At 40.1% G+C, this 19,706-nt stretch overlaps 1 protein-coding gene across 1 annotated transcript in view; it reads left to right on the top strand.

Annotated features, from left to right (window-relative positions):
* The window catches only part of LOC109420297 (matrix metalloproteinase-14), a 760,155-nt gene that overhangs the window by 29,954 nt on the left and 710,495 nt on the right, over positions 1 to 19,706 (top strand). The window lies entirely within an intron of this gene.

Below are 19,706 nucleotides of genomic sequence, written 5' to 3'. Positions count from 1 at the left end.
GAATTCTTCCAGGAATTCCTCCAGGAATTCTTCCAGGAATTCCTACAGGAATTCTTCCAGGAATTCCTCCAGGAATTCTTCCAGGAATTCCTCCAGGAATTCTTCCAGGAATTCCTCCAGGAATTCTTCCAGGAATTCCTCCAGGAATTCTTCCAGGAATTCCTCCAGGAATTCCTCCAGGAATTCTTCCAGGAATTCCTCCAGGAATTCTTCCAGGAATTCCTCCAGGAATTCTTCCAGGAATTCCTCCAGGAATTCTTCCAGGAATTCCTCCAGGAATTCTTCCAGGAATTCCTCCAGGAATTCTTCCAGGAATTCCTCCAGGAATTCTTCCAGGAATTCCTCCAGGAATTCTTCCAGGAATTCCTCCAGGAATTCTTCCAGGAATTCCTCCAGGAATTCTTCCAGGAATTCCTCCAGGAATTCTTCCAGGAATTCCTCCAGGAATTCTTCCAGGAATTCCTCCAGGAATTCTTCCAGGAATTCCTCCAGGAATTCTTCCAGGAATTCCTCCAGGAATTCTTCCAGGAATTCCTCCAGGAATTCTTCCAGGAATTCCTCCAGGAATTCTTCCAGGAATTCCTCCAGGAATTCTTCCAGGAATTCCTCCAGGAATTCTTCCAGGAATTCCTCCAGGAATTCTTCCAGGAATTCCTCCAGGAATTCTTCCAGGAATTCCTCCAGGAATTCTTCCAAGAATTCCTCCATGAGTTCTTCCAGGGTTTCCTCCAGGAATTCTAGCAGGAATTCCTCCAGGAATTCTTCCAGGAATTCCTCCTGGAATTTATCCAGGAATTCCTCCAGGAATTCTTCCAGGAATTCTTCCAGGAATTCTTCCAGGAATTCTTCCAGGAATTCCTCCAGGAGTGATTCCAGGAATTCCTCCAGGGATTCTTCCAGGAATTCTTCCAGGAATTCCTCCAGGAATTCTTCCAGGAATTCCTCCAGGAATTCCTCCAGGAATTCCTCCAGGAATTCTTCCAGGAATTCCTCCAGGAATTCTTCCAGGAATTCCTCCAGGAATTCTTCCAGGAATTCCTCCAGGAATTCTTCCAGGAATTCCTCCAGGAATTCTTCCAGGAATTCCTCAAGGAATTCTTCCAGGAATTCCTCCAGGAATTCTTCCAGGAATTCCTCCAGGAATTCTTCCAGGAATTCTTCCAGGAATTCCTCCAGGAATTCTTCCAGGAATTCCTCCAGGAATTCTTCCAGGAATTCCTCCAGGAATTCTTCCAGGAATTCCTCCAGGAATTCTTCCAGGAATTCCTCCAGGAATTCTTCCAGGAATTCCTCCAGGAATTCTTCCAGGAATTCCTCCAGGAATTCTTCCAGGAATTCCTCCAGGAATTCTTCCAGGAATTCCTCCAGGAATTCTTCCAGGAATTCCTCCAGGAATTCTTCCAGGAATTCCTCCAGGAATTCTTCCAGGAATTCCTCCAGGAATTCTTCCAGGAATTCCTCCAGGAATTCTTCCAAGAATTTCTCCATGAGTTCTTCCAGGGTTTCCTCCAGGAATTCTAGCAGGAATTCCTCCAGGAATTCTTCCAGGAATTCCTCCTGGAATTTATCCAGGAATTCCTCCAGGAATTCTTCCAGGAATTCTTCCAGGAATTCTTCCAGGAATTCCTCCAGGAGTGATTCCAGGAATTCCTCCAGGGATTCTTCCAGGAATTCTTCCAGGAATTCCTCCAGGAATTCTTCCAGGAATTCCTCCAGGAATTCCTCCAGGAATTCCTCCAGGAATTCTTCCAGGAATTCCTCCAGGAATTCTTCCAGGAATTCCTCCAGGAATTCTTCCAGGAATTCCTCCAGGAATTCTTCCAGGAATTCCTCCAGGAATTCTTCCAGGAATTCCTCCAGGAATTCTTCCAGGAATTCCTCCAGGAATTCTTCCAGGAATTCCTCCAGGAATTCTTCCAGGAATTCCTCCAGGAATTCTTCCAGGAATTCCTCCAGGAATTCTTCCAGGAATTCCTCCAGGCATTCTTCCAGGAATTCCTCCAGGAATTCTTCCAGGAATTCCTCCAGGAATTCTTCCAGGAATTCCTCCAGGAATTCTTCCAGGAATTCCTCCAGGAATTCTTCCAGGAATTCTTCCAGGAATTCCTCCAGGAATTCTTCCAGGAATTCCTCCAGGAATTCTTCCAGGAATTCCTCCAGGAATTCTTCCAGGAATTCCTCCAGGAATTCTTCCAGGAATTCCTCCAGGAATTCTTCCAGGAATTCTTCCAGGAATTCCTCCAGGAATTCTTCCAGGAATTCCTCCAGGAATTCTTCCAGGAATTCCTCCAGGAATTCTTCCAGGAATTCCTCCAGGAATTCTTCCAGGAATTCTTCCAGGAATTCTTCCAGGAATTCTTCCAGGAATTCTTCCAGGAATTCCTCCAGGAATTCTTCCAGGAATTCCTCCAGGAATTCTTCCAGGAATTTCTCCAGGAATTCTTCCAGGAATTCCTCCAGGAATTCTTCCAGGAATTCCTACAGGAATTCTTCCAGGAATTCCTCCAGGAATTTTTCCAGCAATTCCTCCAGGAATTCCTCCAGGAATTCCTCCAGGAATTCCTCCAAGAATTCCTCCAGGAATTCCTCCAGGGATTCCTCCAGGAATTCCTCCAGGAATTCTTCCAGGAATTCCTCCAGGAATTCTTCCAGGAATTCCTCCAGGAATTTTTCCAGGAATTCTTCCAGGAATTCTTCCAGGAATTCTTCCTGGAATTCTTCCAGGAATTCCTCCTGGAATTCTTCCAGGAATTTCTCCAGGAATTCTTCCAGGAATTCCTCCAGGAATTCTTCCAGGAATTCCTCCAGGAATTCTTCCAGGAATTCCTCCAGGAATTCTTCCAGGAATTCCTCCAGGAATTCTTCCAGGAATTCCTCCAGGAATTCTTCCAGGAATTCCTCCAGGAATTCTTCCAGGAATTCCTCCAGGAATTCTTCCAGGAATTCCTCCAGGAATTCTTCCAGGAATTCCTCCAGGAATTCTTCCAGAAATTCCTCCAGGAATTCTTCCAGGAATTCCTCCAGGAATTCTTCCAGGAATTCCTCCAGGAATTCTTCCAGGAATTCCTCCAGGAATTCTTCCAGGAATTCCTCCAGGAATTCTTCCAGGAATTCCTCCAGGAATTCTTCCAGGAATTCCTCCAGGAATTCTTCCAGGAATTCCTCCAGGAATTCTTCCAGGAATTCCTCCAGGAATTCTTCCAGGAATTCCTCCAGGAATTCTTCCAGGAATTCCTCCAGGAATTCTTCCAGGAGTTCCTCCAGGAATTCTTCCAGGAGTTCCTCCAGGAATTCTTCCAGGAATTCCTCCAGGAATTCTTCCAAGAATTCCTCCATGAGTTCTTCCAGGGTTTCCTCCAGGAATTCTAGCAGGAATTCCTCCAGGAATTCTTCCAGGAATTCCTCCTGGAATTTATCCAGGAATTCCTCCAGGAATTCTTCCAGGAATTCTTCCAGGAATTCCTCCAGGAGTGATTCCAGGAATTCCTCCAGGGATTCTTCCAGGAATTCTTCCAGGAATTCCTCCAGGAATTCTTCCAGGAATTCTTCCAGGAATTCCTCCAGGAATTCTTCCAGGAATTCTTCCAGGAGTTCCTCCAGGAATTCTTCCAGGAATTCCTCCAGGAATTCTTCCAAGAATTCCTCCATGAGTTCTTCCAGGGTTTCCTCCAGGAATTCTTCCAGGAATTCCTCCAGGAATTCTTCCAGGAATTCCTCCAGGAATTCTTCCAGGAATTCCTCCAGGAATTCTTCCAGGAATTCCTCCAGGAATTCTTCCAGGAATTCTTCCAGGAATTCCTCCAGGAATTCTTCCAGGAATTCCTCCAGGAATTCTTCCAGGAATTCCTCCAGGAATTCTTCCAGGAATTCCTCCAGGAATTCTTCCAGGAATTCCTCCAGGAATTCTTCCAGGAATTCCTCCAGGAATTCTTCCAGGAATTCCTCCAGGAATTCTTCCAGGAATTCCTCCAGGAATTCTTCCAGGAATTCTTCCAGGAATTCTTCCAGGAATTCTTCCAGGAATTCTTCCAGGAATTCCTCCAGGAATTCTTCCAGGAATTCCTCCAGGAATTCTTCCAGGAATTTCTCCAGGAATTCTTCCAGGAATTCCTCCAGGAATTCTTCCAGGAATTCCTACAGGAATTCTTCCAGGAATTCCTCCAGGAATTTTTCCAGCAATTCCTCCAGGAATTCCTCCAGGAATTCCTCCAGGAATTCCTCCAAGAATTCCTCCAGGAATTCCTCCAGGGATTCCTCCAGGAATTCCTCCAGGAATTCTTCCAGGAATTCCTCCAGGAATTCTTCCAGGAATTCCTCCAGGAATTCTTCCAGGAATTCCTCCAGGAATTTTTCCAGGAATTCTTCCAGGAATTCTTCCAGTAATTCTTCCAGGAATTCTTCCAGGAATTCCTCCTGGAATTCTTCCAGGAATTTCTCCAGGAATTCTTCCAGGAATTCCTCCAGGAATTCTTCCAGGAATTCCTCCAGGAATTCTTCCAGGAATTCCTACAGGAATTCTTCCAGGAATTCCTCCAGGAATTTTTCCAGCAATTCCTCCAGGAATTCCTCCAGGAATTCTTCCAGGAATTCCTCCAAGAATTCCTCCAGGAATTCCTCCAGGGATTCCTCCAGGAACTCCTCCAGGAATTCCTCCAGGAATTCCTCCAGGAATTCCTCCAGGAATTCCTCCAGGAATTCCTCCAGGAATTCCTCCAGGAATTCCTCCAGGAATTCCTCCAGGAATTCCTCCAGGAATTCCTCCAGGAATTCCTCCAGGAATTCCTCCAGGAATTCCTCCAGGAATTCCTCCAGGAATTCCTCCAGGAATTCCTCCAGGAATTCCTCCAGGAATTCCTCCAGGAATTCCTCCAGGAATTCCTCCAGGAATTCCTCCAGGAATTCCTCCAGGAATTCCTCCAGGAATTCCTCCAGGAATTCCTCCAGGAATTCCTCCAGGAATTCCTCCAGGAATTCCTCCAGGAATTCCTCCAGGAATTCCTCCAGGAATTCCTCCAGGAATTCCTCCAGGAATTCCTCCAGGAATTCCTCCAGGAATTCCTCCAGGAATTCCTCCAGGAATTCCTCCAGGAATTCCTCCAGGAATTCCTCCAGGAATTCCTCCAGGAATTCCTCCAGGAATTCCTCCAGGAATTCCTCCAGGAATTCCTCCAGGAATTCCTCCAGGAATTCCTCAAGGAATTCCTCCAGGAATTCCTCCAGGAATTCCTCCAGGAATTCCTCCAGGAATTCCTCCAGGAATTCCTCCAGGAATTCCTCCAGGAATTCCTCCAGGAATTCCTCCAGGAATTCCTCCAGGAATTCCTCCAGGAATTCCTCCAGGAATTCCTCCAGGAATTCCTCCAGAAATTCCTCCAGGAATTCCTCCAGGAATTCCTCCAGGAATTCCTCCAGGAATTCCTCCAGGAATTCCTCCAGGAATTCCTCCAGGAATTCCTCCAGGAATTCCTCCAGGAATTCCTCCAGGAATTCCTCCAGGAATTCCTCCAGGAATTCCTCCAGGAATTCCTCCAGGAATTCCTCCAGGAATTCCTCCAGGAATTCCTCCAGGAATTCCTCCAGGAATTCCTCCAGGAATTCCTCCAGGAATTCCTCCAGGAATTCCTCCAGGAATTCTTCCAGGAATTCCTCCAGGAATTCTTCCAGGAATTCCTCCAGGAATTCTTCCAGGAACTCCTCCAGGAATTCTTCCAGGAATTCCTCCAGGAATTCTTCCAGGAATTCCTCCAGGAATTCTTCCAGGAATTCTTCCAGGAATTCTTCCAGGAATTCTTCCAGGAATTCCGCCAGGAATTCCTCAAGGAATTCTTCCAGGAATTCCTCCAGGAATTCTTCCAGGAATTCCTCTAGGAATTCTTCCAGGAATTCCTCCAGGAATTCTTCCAGGAATTCCTCCAGGAATTCTTCCAGGAATTCCTCCAGGAATTTTTCCAGGAATTCCTCAAGGAATTCTTCCAGGAATTCCTCCAGGAATTTTTCCAGGAATTCTTCCAGGAATTCCTCCAGGAATTCTTCTAGGAATTCCTCCAGGAATTCTTCCAGGAATTCCTCCATGAATTCTTCCAGGAATTCTTCCAGGATTTCCTCCAGGTATTCTTTCAGGAATTCCTCCAGGAATTCCTCCAGGAATTCTTCCAGGAATTCTTCCAGGAATTCTTTCAGGAATTCCTTCAGATATTTTTGCAGAAATTCCTCCAGGAATTCTTCCAGGAATTCTTCCAGGAATTCATCCAGGAATTCTTCCAAGAATTCTTCCAGGAATTCCTCCAGGAATTCTTCCAGGAATTCTTCCAGGAATTCTTCCAGGAATTCTTCCAGGAATTCTTCCAGGAATTCTTCCAGGAATTCCTCCAGGAAATCTTCCAGGAAATCTTCCAGGAATTCTTCCAGGAATTTCTCCAGGAAATCTTCCAGGAAATCTTCCAGGAATTCCTCCAGGAATTCTTCCAGGAATTTCTCCAGGAATTCTTCCAGGAATTCTTCCAGGAATTCCTCCTGAAATTATTCCAGGAATTCTTTTCAGGAATTCTTCATTCAATTCTTCCAGGAATTTTTCCAGGAATTCTTTCATGGATTCATCTGGAAATTCCTCCAGAAATTCTTTTAGGAATTCCTCCATGAATTCTTTCAAGAATTCCTCCAAGGATTCTTCAAGGATTTCCTCCAGCGGTTTTTCCAGGAATTCCTCCAGGAATTCCTCCAGGAATTTCTCCAGGTATTCTTCCAGGAATTCCTCCAGCAGTTCCTCCAAGAATTCTTCCAGGAATTCCTCCAGGAATTCTTCCAGAAATTCCTTCACGAATTTATCCAGAAATTCTTCCAGGAATTCATTAATACAAGAACTTCACCAGGAATTCTTCCAGAAAATCTCCCTGGAATTCTTCCAGGAATTCCTGCAGGAATTCTTCCAGGAATTCCTCCATGAATTCTTCCAGGAATTCTTCCAGGATTTCCTCCAGGTATTCTTTCAGGAATTTCTCCAGGAATTCCTCCAGGAATTCTTCCAGGAATTCTTCCAGGAATTCTTTCAGGAATTCCTCCTGGTATTTTTTCAGGAATTCCTCCAGGTATTTTTGCAGAAATTCCTCCAGGAATTCTTCCAGGAATTCTTCCAGGAATTCTTCCAGGAATTCTTCCAGGAATTCTTCCAGGAATTCTTCCAGGAATTCTTCCAGGAATTCTTCCAGGAATTCTTCCAGGAATTCTTCCAGGAATTCTTCCAGGAATTCTTCCAGGAATTCTTCCAGGAATTCTTCCAGGAATTCTTCCAGGAATTCTTCCAGGAATTCTTCCAGGAATTCTTCCAGGAATTCTTCCAGGAATTCTTCCAGGAATTCTTCCAGGAATTCTTCCAGGAATTCTTCCAGGAATTCTTCCAGGAATTCTTCCAGGAATTCTTCCAGGAATTCTTCCAGGAATTCTTCCAGGAATTCCTCCAGGAAATCTTCCAGGAAATCTTCCAGGAAATCTTCCAGGAATTCTTCCAAGAATTTCTCCAGGAAATCTTCCAGGAAATCTTCCAGGAATTCCTCCAGGAATTCTTCCAGGAATTTCTCCAGGAATTCTTCCAGGAATTCTTCCAGGAATTCCTCCTGAAATTATTCCAGGAATTCTTTTCAGGAATTCTTCATTCAATTCTTCCAGGAATTTTTCCAGGAATTCTTTCATGGATTCATCTGGAAATTCCTCCAGAAATTCTTTTAGGAATTCCTCCATGAATTCTTTCAAGAATTCCTCCAAGGATTCTTCAAGGATTTCCTCCAGCGGTTTTTCCAGGAATTCCTCCAGGAATTCCTCCAGGAATTCCTCCAGGAATTTCTCCAGGTATTCTTCCAGGAATTCCTCCAGCAGTTCCTCCAAGAATTCTTCCAGGAATTCCTCCAGGAATTCTTCCAGAAATTCCTTCACGAATTTATCCAGAAAATCTTCCAGGAATTCATTAATACAAGAACTTCACCAGGAATTCTTCCAGAAAATCTCCCTGGAATTCTTCCAGGAATTCCTCCAGGAATTCCTCCAGGAATTCTTCCAGGAACTTCTCTAAGAATTCTTTCAGAAATTCCTACAGGAATTCTTCCAGGAATTTCTCCAGGAATTCTTTCAAGAATTCTTCCAGGAATTCCTCACTGAATAATTGCTGAAAGTCATTCAGGAGCTCTTCAAAGAAGTGCTAAAGATTTTTTCTAAGAATTGCTCTAGAATTCTTCCAAGAACTCCTCCTGGAATTCTTCCAAGAATTCCTCCAGGAATGCTTCCAGAAATTCCTCTAGGAACTCTTCAAGAAATTCTTTCACGAATTTATCCGGAAACTTTTCCAGGAATTTCACTAGGAATACTTCCAGGAGTTTCTTCAGCAATTCTTGCAAGAATTCCTTCAACAATTCTCCAAGAATTGCTCCAGGAAGTCTTCCAGGAATTCTTTCAAGGATTCCTCCAGGAAATCTTCCAAGAATTCCTCCAGAAATTCTTCAAATGATTCCTTCAGGACTTCTTTCAAGAATTCCTTCAGGAATTGTTCCAGGAATTCGCCCAGGAATTTCTTCAGGTATTTTTCGAGAAATTTCTCCAGGAATTTTTCGAGAAATTCCTTCAGGAATTTTTCCAGGAATTCCTCCAGGAATTCTTTCAAAAATTCTTCCAAAAATTCCTCCATGATTTATTTAAGAAAGTCCTCCAGGAATTCCTTCAAAAATATTTCCAAGTATTCCTTCAAAAATGCCTCTAGGAATCATTCTCGGTATTCTTTCAATAATTCTTCTAGAAATTCCTTTCAACTCTTCCGAGTAGAAACAATTTTATTTTCATGAATTTCTCTAAGAATTCTTTCAAGAATTCCTCTAGTAATTCTTCCAAGAATCCCTCCAGGAATTCATCAGGAATTCTTCCAAGAATTGGTCCAGAAATTTTGCCAAGTTGCTCTCCTGGAATTCTTGGAATATTTATTTCCTGGAATACTTTCGAAAATTCTCTCAGGAATTCTTTCGATAATTTTGCCAAGGATTCTTCAATGAAATCTTTAAGGAATTCTTTCAAGAATTTTCTTAGAATTTTTTCTAAGAATTCTTCCAAGATTTTGTCCAAGAATTCTTCCAAGAACTCTTCCAAGAATTCTTCCAAGAATTCTTACAAGAATTCTTCTGAGAACTCTTTTAGTATTTTTTCCAGAACTCTTTCGTTTTTTTTTAGGAATTTTATCAAGAATTCTTCAAGAGTTTTTCCAGGAATTCCTCCAGGAAGTATAATGATTCGGACATGACACTCCAATATCCGCATCTAAAAGTATCATTCCCACCGTCAAGCTAATCAGGAGCTCTGTTTACAGATCTGTAAAATCTGGACGTAGGGTTGATAGTCTGTATTCCAAGTTTGCTAAATTTCCATGCAATTCATAGGCTAATAAATTTGGCATCACCTCGCTAATTAAGCGCAGTATTCAAAGAGCGCCGATTAACACAGTATTTCCAAATGAATAGAACCGTGTTGGAGCTGGCTTTGTGCATACATATTTCAGATGCTTGACGTCAATGGACCTTCTTCGCCCTCCCAACCCTGTTACTCCCAGCCGATCCGAGGTCACCGAAATCTGTTTGGCAATTAATTAAATGGATCGCATTTTGATGGAGTGTGCTTTGAAGAGCGACATTTCCGACCTTAATTGGGCTCAAGTGGACGCCGCCCCCCGAGTGGAACATCCAATTTACTCGGACTCGAACTCGATTCAACAAAACAAACTCAACATTTTCGGGTCAAACTGTGCAAACTGAAAACAATAATGCACCAACCGACATGTCCTCGGAGGATACCAAGGCAAGCCACGCGCTCGAGCAACTTTCACCCTCAGGTCCATTAATTTCAGAGAGCGGAAGTAACGTGAAACATGATCTAATTTTTCATTTACATTTTCCGGCACACTTTTCAACTGGCACACAGCAGCACCGTGCTACAAGACCAAGCTTCAGACCATTTCCGACCGACCGACCGACATTACGTTGCGGCTCGGTGTTCTCGCTCGGGCCCCAGAAAGGAGTCCAACACTTTATCTTCTCGCCGGTCGGTGGCGGAGGACCTATCCAGGTGCGGAACATTTTTACACGCTCCGACAACACACCTGCTGCGAGTAGTAGGAAGTGAGATGTTCTCCGGGTGCGGCGCGGTGTGACAAGCTGAGAGGAGACAAAAATGAACGAACGGTAATGGGCCGAACAGGAAAATCACAACCAGAATAAGTAATAGAGCTCAAGATTTCCGGATGTTGCCGTCCGTCGCGGTTGTGGTCCCTGCCGGTGTGAGTCGTAACACGGCGCATAGGTTTAAGGCCGAGCCAGCCAGCCAGCAGCCGGAGACGAAGAAAGATGTTTATCAGGTGATTTCGCTGTTTCGTGGGACAGAGTGGTGCGAGCGGGCAAACTCCAGGAGATAGATAACAGAAAGTAAATTCTGTTGTTAAATTTATGTAAATTATAATTTTCCTTCCCTTTGGTTGGGTGGTTTTTTTTTGCGGAGGCAGGTGTAATTTCGCAAAAATGCTGGTCAGATGAGGAGACGACAATGGTGCTTGGTTTGGTGGTGTCCTTAACGAGGTTTTGTTTTGCTTTCGGTCGGACGAAACTTTGTACGCGAAATAAGCACATTTTTCGATGTGCTTTTCCACGAGAACATCTTTTTCATTGCGGTTCTTGACGGGAGAAACCACAACTAGGTGAAGTTGTTCCCGAGAGGAATAATTAACTTTAGCGCTAGGAATTGAATAGATAAGCACGTGAGAAATTGCACTTAAGTACTTTTGAAAATTTGGAAATAGTCGAGCAGCGAGAATTTTGAGAGCAAAGAAAATATGCTACTTCTTTGAAAAAGACAATTACACCGTCTTCGACCTTGCGGCCTCTACAGACTGAACATTACTAACATTTGACAACGGACAACACATAGAACACCCAGTGGAGAATTTTCCGTTTGACGAATAGTTTTCCCCGACTGGAGTGGGTATCGAACCCACACTCCGAGGCTTACGAGACACCTAAACGACTGACGCCGCTAACAGCTCGGCCACAAAGCCCACAGCCCTTTAGCAATGAGCATAATCGCCAGCTGCGGACTGTAATGCACAGAGTGAGACATTCAGTGATTCAGCGAATGATTCTGAATGATAATATTTGTGTTCTTTTTTTTATAGAATAATGTTTCAACAGGATTGACGTCTCAGACTAGCCGAAGTTTTCTATATTACGGAATTCTAGATGAATTTCATGGAGCAAATTATGGTCGCATTCCAGTAGCAATTACTTATGGATTTTTTTTCTAGGAATTCCGAGTCGAATTTCTGAAAAAAAGACCCTAGAATAATTCCTGGAAGTTTATTCTTAAGGGTTTTTGGTCACCGTCGAGTTTTATATTTGGAAATTGTTGAACATCGATTTACATAAATCTGATGATGGCTGAATGACAGTAGGCCGAATCGTCATAAATCGTGTTTCAGTGTGTTTATAATCACCGAAAAATATCAACAATTTCCAAATATAAAATTCCTGGAAGTTTTTATATGAATTTCTGGAAAAATTTCTGTAAGAACATCTGAAAAAATATGGAAGAATTTCAGGAGGAATGATTGGAGAAATTTCTGGAAAAAAAATCCTGGTAGAACGCCTCGAAGAAAAGCTATAAGAATTTCCCGAAATCAATAATCCTGGAAGAATTCCTCATCAAACAACAGAGATAATATTAGGTTTTTTTTTTTCTGAATTCTTGATAATCCTCTAAGAGTACCAGAAAAATTTGTATATTTATATATTTTTAATTTTCATACGTTACATTAATTTTTGTGTAGCAATTTTTAAAAAGAAATCTCAGGAGGAATTTGTGGTACGTCATTTAAATTATATATAGATTTCCAGAAAATTCTCAAACCATTTTTCCAAAAATTCCACAATTGAGGGGGTTAGACGCAAAGGGGTGTAAGTGACAAAAACCCACTTTCGAGTAAATGAGGTTTGAAGTTTTTGACCAATTTTTCATCCCATATAAAATGTATGGAGCTTCAAAATCAACCCTATTTTCTCTGATTTATTGTAATTTTTCCAATCATCGTAGAAACAATCTTAAAAAAGTTCCTGAAAGCTTGCAATCTGAAGAATTATGATATGCTCAACTCAAAATCGACAAAATGGTCACTCACCCCCCCCTTTTTGATTCTGGGCTCCTCAATTATTTTTAGATAACATTCAAAATTTCAACAGTTTGAGTAGAAATTCCTCCAGATATTTCTCGAGAAATTCTTACTGACATCCTTAAGCGATTTTCCTGCAATGTTTTTATTTTAAGAGTAATTTCAAAATATTTTTTTTCAAGAATTCCAAAGGATTTTCTTCAGAATTCTTCTGCCATTTTTTCGGTAAATTCTTTCAAAGTTCCTCTAGCAATTTGTTTTGAAATTCGTCTGGCAATTTTTAAGGGATACCTCCAATAATTTCTTAAATATTTATTAAGACAATTCCTTCAGCGATTCTCCTGGAAAAATCTTTGGAAATTCTGCATGATTTTTTTAGAATAAATCCAGCAATTTCTTTAGATATTCTTTATAGATTTTCCAAAAAAAAAAGTTGAAAAACTTCTTTGAAAATTAATTCAGGAATTTCGCAGCTACAATTTACCGGATTTTTTCGTAATTATTTTTTTTATCCTTATAAAATTAATTGAGAAATTCTCCTGCTAATTTGATGAAAATTTCTTTGGAAATTCTCTGAAAATTTATTTAAGAAATTCTTTGACAGATCCTTCGAGAATTTCACCGATGGTTTCGGAAGGAAGGAAGGAATTTCTATGCAATTGATATTTTTCTATAGTTTAATTTAAAGTGTGCATTTTTTCTTAGTGCCGCACAATTTTATTTGGCATCAATATCATTGTTGTGATTGTCCAAAAATAACAGGTTTGCTTTCTGTTTATGAAATGGCGGTTCAATTAATAACATGAAAGCCCATCCGAAAATGTCTTTCCAAAACAAATTTTGAAAGCATTTGAAACATAGTAACAGTAGTATAGTAGTATACAGTATACTAAACATGAGAAAAATTTTGATTTTATATCGAATTCGATTTTTTTTTCAGATGGAGACCCAACAATCTGGACACCCGATGTTTTTAGCCATTTCTTGAAAAAGAACATCCAGCAATTATTTTTAGAACTTTTCCGGAATTTTCAGGAATTCTTTAAGAGATTTGTTCTGAAATTGCTTTGAAATCTGTGGATTTTTTTTTTTATTATTTGTACGATGGTTCTCAGCGCTCAATGACATTTTTTCCGGAAAATTATAGTGGAAAAAAAAAAAAATTACGTGCCTCTGGAGTCGACACATTTTATTGTGAAATAATAGGCTAATTTTCTCAGCAATTCAAAAAAAATATATATAAAAAGATGATGAGGAAAATCGGTTGGAAAAGTCGGAAAACTATTTAAGAAGTCTGGAAAAATTCTCAAAAAAAAATGGAAGGGAATTACATAAGTTATATTCTGTGAAATTTTCAAGATGTGTTTTTTTCGTTCCTGAGTAATGATCAATTTTGTGGAAATTGTTCAGATGTTTGTTGTTTTTTTTGACCGACTTGATTATTAATTTGCACAAAAATGATCATTAATCAGGAACGAAAAAAAAAACACATCTTGAAAATTTTACAGAAATTTATAAAATATAAAATTTCCTTACGAAAATATTTTTTTTAATGTTTCCGGACTTCCTTAATAGATTTTCCGACTTTTCCAACCGATTTTCCTCAATATTGGAAAATTTTGTGGAAAACTATTTTCATTTTGTACGGTTTTTTTTTGGATTGCTGAAAAAATTTGCCTATGATTTCACAACAAAAAAATGTGTTTACGATGCTTCATTCTCAAGTTATATTTTTTTTAAACGAACGTTCAATTTGCTCAAAATTGGTTATAACTCAGGAATGGAGAAAACCCATATCTTGAAAATTTCACCGAATTTAGCTTATGTAATTTCCTCCCAATTTTTTTTTTTGGGAATTTTTCCGGGCTTTCTAAATACTTGTTCCAACCGATTTTCCAACCGATTTTCCTCAACAGTGGAACATTTTGAGGAAAACAATTTTCATGTTGTACTGTTATTTTCTAATTTGCTTATGATTTCACAAAAACAAGAGTCTTCGATGCTTCGTTCTTGAGTTATAATTTTTCAAAGCAGGTGGTGTCTGTGGGAAATGTTTGTTTTCCGCTGGAGTTTTCCGGAAAATTAGACGTCTCTATTTTTTTTGCAATTTAGTAATTGTTCATAGACATTATATATGTACACTCCCGTTCAAAAGTTTGGGGTCACCCCCTCAAAAACATGTCATTTTTTTAGGCCCATATCTCCGCCAATTCGCGTCCGATTTCAAAACCCCAAACTTTTGGTCGATGGCATCAAGGATTAATTTACTTAATAACTTTTTTTCTGGATTTTTTAGCTAAGTTCTGTAAAAAGCAGTTGAAAGCTAATAGAAAATGGGTCATATTACCGATCTCATATTTAAATTTGGTCGACCCAACTTCCAGCGACACTGCCGTAAGTTTATATTCATTTTTTAGAAAATTTGGCAACTTTAGGTAAAGTTTACATACAAAATTTTTTGAGAAAGTTTCTTTTAAATCATGTTCAAAGTTTCTTTGACTTATTATCTTTTGAATGGAACCTAGGGTTTTGAAATCGGACGCAAATTGGCGGAGATATGGGCCCAAAAAAAAATGACATGTTTTTGAGGGGATGACCCCAAACTTTTGAACGGGAGTGTATATATATATGAACCCTACCTGTGAAAGAAATTTCATTGAATTATGAGAACCTTCGTACCAATTTGTACGATAATAAAAAAAATGCCATCTTCTAAATTACTGTTGCAATTCTTTTGGGAATTCTAACGATTCTTTCATGCAATTTCTTCTTGTATGATTTTTTTGTCAAAAATTTCTTCGGCAATTCCATGGGAAGATTTTCTTCGGAAATTACGTCAGATATCAAACATTTCTTTTGGAAACTACAGTGGCAGTTTCTCCTGGGATTCTTCAGTAAACTATTAGGGGAACTCCTCCAATAGTTCCTCCAGGAATTGTTCAAGGGATTCAAGGGATTGAAGAATACATCCAGGAATTTCTCCAGAGATTCCTCCAGGAATTCCTATAGAGATTCCTCAAGAAATTTCACTAGGGATTCCTCCAGGGTTTCCCCCAAGAATTCCTCCAAGAATTACTGAAGGAATTGCTCCACGAATTCCTCCATTAAATCCATTCTGAATTCCTTCAAGAAGTCCTTCTGCATTCCCTTTAGGAATTCCACCAGGAAATCCTCTAGAATTTTCTCCAAAATTTTTTCTTAAATTCTTCTAAGAGTTCTTCTGGGAATAACTCTAGGAAGTCATCCTGAAATTTCTACAGAAATTCCTCTAGAGATTCATTCTGAAGTTCTTCTAGGAATTCTGGTAAGCTTTCCTCTAGGAATTACTCTTTGAATCCCTCCCGAAAATCCTCTAGGAATTCCCCCAGAAATTCTTCCAGGAGTTGCTCCAGATATTCCTCTAGGAATTCCTCCAGAAATTCCTCTAGGAATTCCTCCAGGAAATACCTCTGGGAATTCCTTTAGAAATTCCTCTTGGAATTCCTCTAGGAATTCGTTCAGGAAATTCTCTAGAAATTCCTCCAGATATTCTTCTAGGAATTCCTCTAAGAATTCTTCTCCCTTTAGGAATTCTTCCAGGAATTCCTCTAAGAATTGCTCCAGAATTTCCTATAGGAATTCATCCATTAATTCCTCCAGAAATTCCTCTAGGAGTTCGTCCAAAATTTCCTTTAGGAATGCTCGCATGAATTCTTCCAGGAAATCCCCCAGATATTCCTCCAGGATTTTCCGAGAATTTACTCTAGGAATTCCTATAGGTATTTCTTTAGTAATTCCTCCAGGAATTACTCCAGAAATTCCTCTAGGAATTCCCACAAGAATTCCTCTAGGAATTCCTCCAGTAAATCCTCTAGGTATTCCTCCAGAAATTCCTCTAGGAATTTCTCCAGAAAGTTTTTTAGAACTTTTTCCAGAAATTCCTCTAGAAATTCCTTCAGGAATTCTTTTAGGAATTCCTCTATGAATTCCTCCAGGATTTCCTCTAGGAATTCATCCAGGAATTCCTCTTGGAGTTTCTCCAGGAATTCTAAGAATTCCTCCAGAAATTGCCCAGGAACTCCCCCAGAAATTTCTCTAGGGATTCCTCCAAAAACTTCTCTAGGTATTGCTCCAAAAAATCTTCTAGAAACTCCCCCTGAAATACTTCTAGAAATTTCTCTGAGAATTCTGCATTCGTAAAGAAATTCCTCTAGGAATTCCCACAAGAATTCCTAAAGGAATTTTTCTAGTAAATCCTCTAGGTATTCCTCCAGAAATTCCTCTAGGAATTCCTCCAGAAGTTCCTCTAGGAATTCCCCCAGAAATTCTTCTTGGAATTCCCCCAGATATTCCTCTAAGAATTTCCGAGGATTTCCTCTAGGAATTCCTCCAGTAAATCCTCTAGATATTTCTCCAGACATTCCTCTAGGGATTCCTCCAGAAATTCCTACAAGAATTCCTCTAGGAATTTCTTCAGTAAATCCTTTAGGTATTCCTCCAGAAATTCCTCTAGGAATTCCTCCAGAAGTTCCTCTAAGGATTCCCCCAAAAATTCCTCTAGAATTTGGCTTCAGAAAATCAATAAAACTTCAGAAAAGTTAAAATTAGAATAAAACTTCAGAAAAGTATTCTTCCACAAGTTCCTCAAGAAATTCCTCATGATATTTCTCTAGGAATTCTTCCAGAAATTCCTCTAGGAATTCCTCCAGAAAGTCTTCTAGAACTTCCTCTAGGAATTCTTCCAGAAATTCCTCAAGAAATTCCTCTAGAAATTCCTTCAGGATTTCTTCTAGGAATTCTTCTATGAATTCCTCCAGGATTTCCTCTAGGAATCCATCCAGGAATTCCCCCAGGAATTCTAAGTATTCCTCTAGAAATTGCCCCAGGAATTCATCCAGAAATACCTCTAGGGATTTCTCCAGAAACTCCTCTAGGTATTCTTCCAGAAAGTCCTCTAGGTATTGCTCAAGAAATCTTCTAGAAATTCCTTCAGAATTTCTTCTAGAAATTTCGCTAAGAATTCTTCTAGGAATTCTTCCAGAAATTCCTTCTGAATCTCCTCCAGAAATTCCTGCAGGAATTCTTCTAGGAATTTCCCGGATAATAGAAAGCAATCAGTGAAGTACTAGATTGAAAGTAGTGAGCTGGATTTTTGTATGGTGAGATGATCAATTCTCCACTTCTGCAATGAAATGGCGCAAACAGCGTGGGTTATATGATTTATAGACTAATTTGATGCTGTTTGAGCAAAAGTTTGGGTAACTGTGTTGTTGAAGTTGCAAGAAATAAATAATACAACAATGCAGTTACCCAAACTTTTGCTCAAACAGCATCAAATTAGTCAATAAATCATATAACCCACGCTGTTTGCGCCATTTCATTGCAGAAATGGAGAATTGATCATCTCACCATACAAAAATCCAGCTCACTACTTTCAATCTAGTACTTCACTGATTGCTTCCTATTCCTCCAGGATTTCCTCTAGAATTTCATCCGGGAATTCCTCCAGGAATTTCTCTAGGAGTTCCTCCGGGAATTTCTCTAGGAATTCCTCTGGGAATTTCTTCAGAAGTTCCTCTAGGAATTCCCACAAGGATTTCTCTAGGAATTCCTCCAGTAAATCCTCTAGGTATTAGCATTAGCATTAGCATTAAGCGAGTCGCACAAATTCGTAGGTGGTACAGTCCTAGACCGCTGTTATGAGGGTTGCCTCCTTTCCGTTTGAACCAAAGCACAATAATTTGGGACTAATCTCTGACTCTTAGACAAGACTGACGCAATCCTCCAATGGTCGAGCACTGTCCTGCCCACGTCTTTGCGACTGCTGAGGAATGGGAAAGGATGGTTAGTTTTGGACACCTATAAAAATGTAGACAACTCTACGATCTCTCAGGCCTAGGTTTCACGGGAATTTGGGTGTTGTTAGTGGAAAAGTAAACTCCAAAGGATACGCTTGATCAACGTTCAGGCACGCCATTGTTAGACTGCTTCGAATCAGTTGTCTGCCTTTTCATCCTGGTTTCCAGTTAATCCTCTAGGTATTGCTCCAAAAATTCCTCTAGAAATTCCTCTAGGAATTGCTTCAGAATATCCTCTAAGTATTCTTCCACAAATTCCACTAGAAATTCCTCATGAAATTCCCCTAGGAATTCCTCCAGAAATTCCTCTAAGAATTCCTCCAGGAAGTCTCCTTAAACTTCCTCCAGGAATTCTTCCCGAAATTCCTCCAAAAATTCCTTTGGAAATTCCTTCAGGAATTCTTCTATTAATTCATTTAGAATTTCCAGGAATTCCTCTAGGTGTTCCTCCGGGAAATCTAAGAATTTCTCCAGAAATTGCCCAGGAATTCTCCCACAAATTCCTCTAGGGATTCCTCCAGAAACTCCTCTAGGTATTGGTCCATGAAATCTTCTAGAAATTCCTCCAGGAATTCTTCTAGATATTTCTTAAAGAATTCATCTTGGAATTCCTCTAGGAATGCTTCCAGAAATTCCTCCTGACATTCCTCTAGAAATTCCTGCAGGAATTCTTCTAGGAACATCTCTGTTAATTCCTCCAGGATTTCCTCTAAAAATTCATCTAGAAATTCCTCCAGGAATTCCTCTAGGAGTTCCTTCGGGAATTCCTCTAAGAATTCCTTCAGAAAATCCTCCAGAAAATTTTTATGGAATGGAGAAACATCAAATAGACTAACGTCTTCATTTAACATATTTCGTTACATCACTTCATAAAAATTAGTAATCTATTTACTTTCAGACTTAGCTTCGAACACTTCAGTTCATCAGAAACCGAACTGAACCGAAAACACTTTCAATTTGTCCGCGGTAGGCTTCTGACCGGTAGTGGCTGTCATGTTTTTTTTATTATTATTGTTTCAATCGAATCTGTTATTCATATTGGCGTTGGCGTTGATATTGCTCTTGACGCCACCACCCGGGCCAGCCACCAACCTCCATGGCCGGGGTCCGATAGGTACCGTGAATTGATAATTACCATTATCTGTTTAACAACCACACTTAAAATGATAACAATATGGTTTCATTGGACAAGCGGTGGCAATGTTGATGATGAACAATGAGTTGGATATGAAGGGAAACTGGCCAAAATCAAGCAAACGCATAAATGGCACATTTGTTCGATAGCTCGATGATGTAATAGAAAAACATGCTGTTTAGTATTTTTCACTGCTAAATCAACAAATTCCACATCAATATTCAACATCACTGTAACATATACGCATAACATTTTGTAGAATTAAATAGCGATAACACTTTTTAGTTATTTTTGCCCTTAGCATTGCATTTGAAAGATTTTCCTTTGTTAGCAGACAGTAATAACAACAAGGCTGTGATGAGCCTCAAAAGTAAATTTTTGTTTCCATATTTATTTTGAGAAAGCTCCAGCAGTCAGGAGCTGCTGACGGACTACATACTAGAACTTTTAAGAAAGCTAGAGAAGAACCTCTATCCTCTCTTATTTGTGCTAAGTAAGATGTTATGTTGTCAAATAGATTGGAAGAAGTTCTTAGAACCACCATAAAACCAAA

Source organism: Aedes albopictus, chromosome 3, assembly GCF_035046485.1.
Source record: "Aedes albopictus strain Foshan chromosome 3, AalbF5, whole genome shotgun sequence".
Taxonomy (NCBI): domain Eukaryota; kingdom Metazoa; phylum Arthropoda; class Insecta; order Diptera; family Culicidae; genus Aedes; species Aedes albopictus.
Note: the sequence above shows the minus strand (reverse complement) of the source record. Positions and strands in the feature narration are given on the sequence as shown.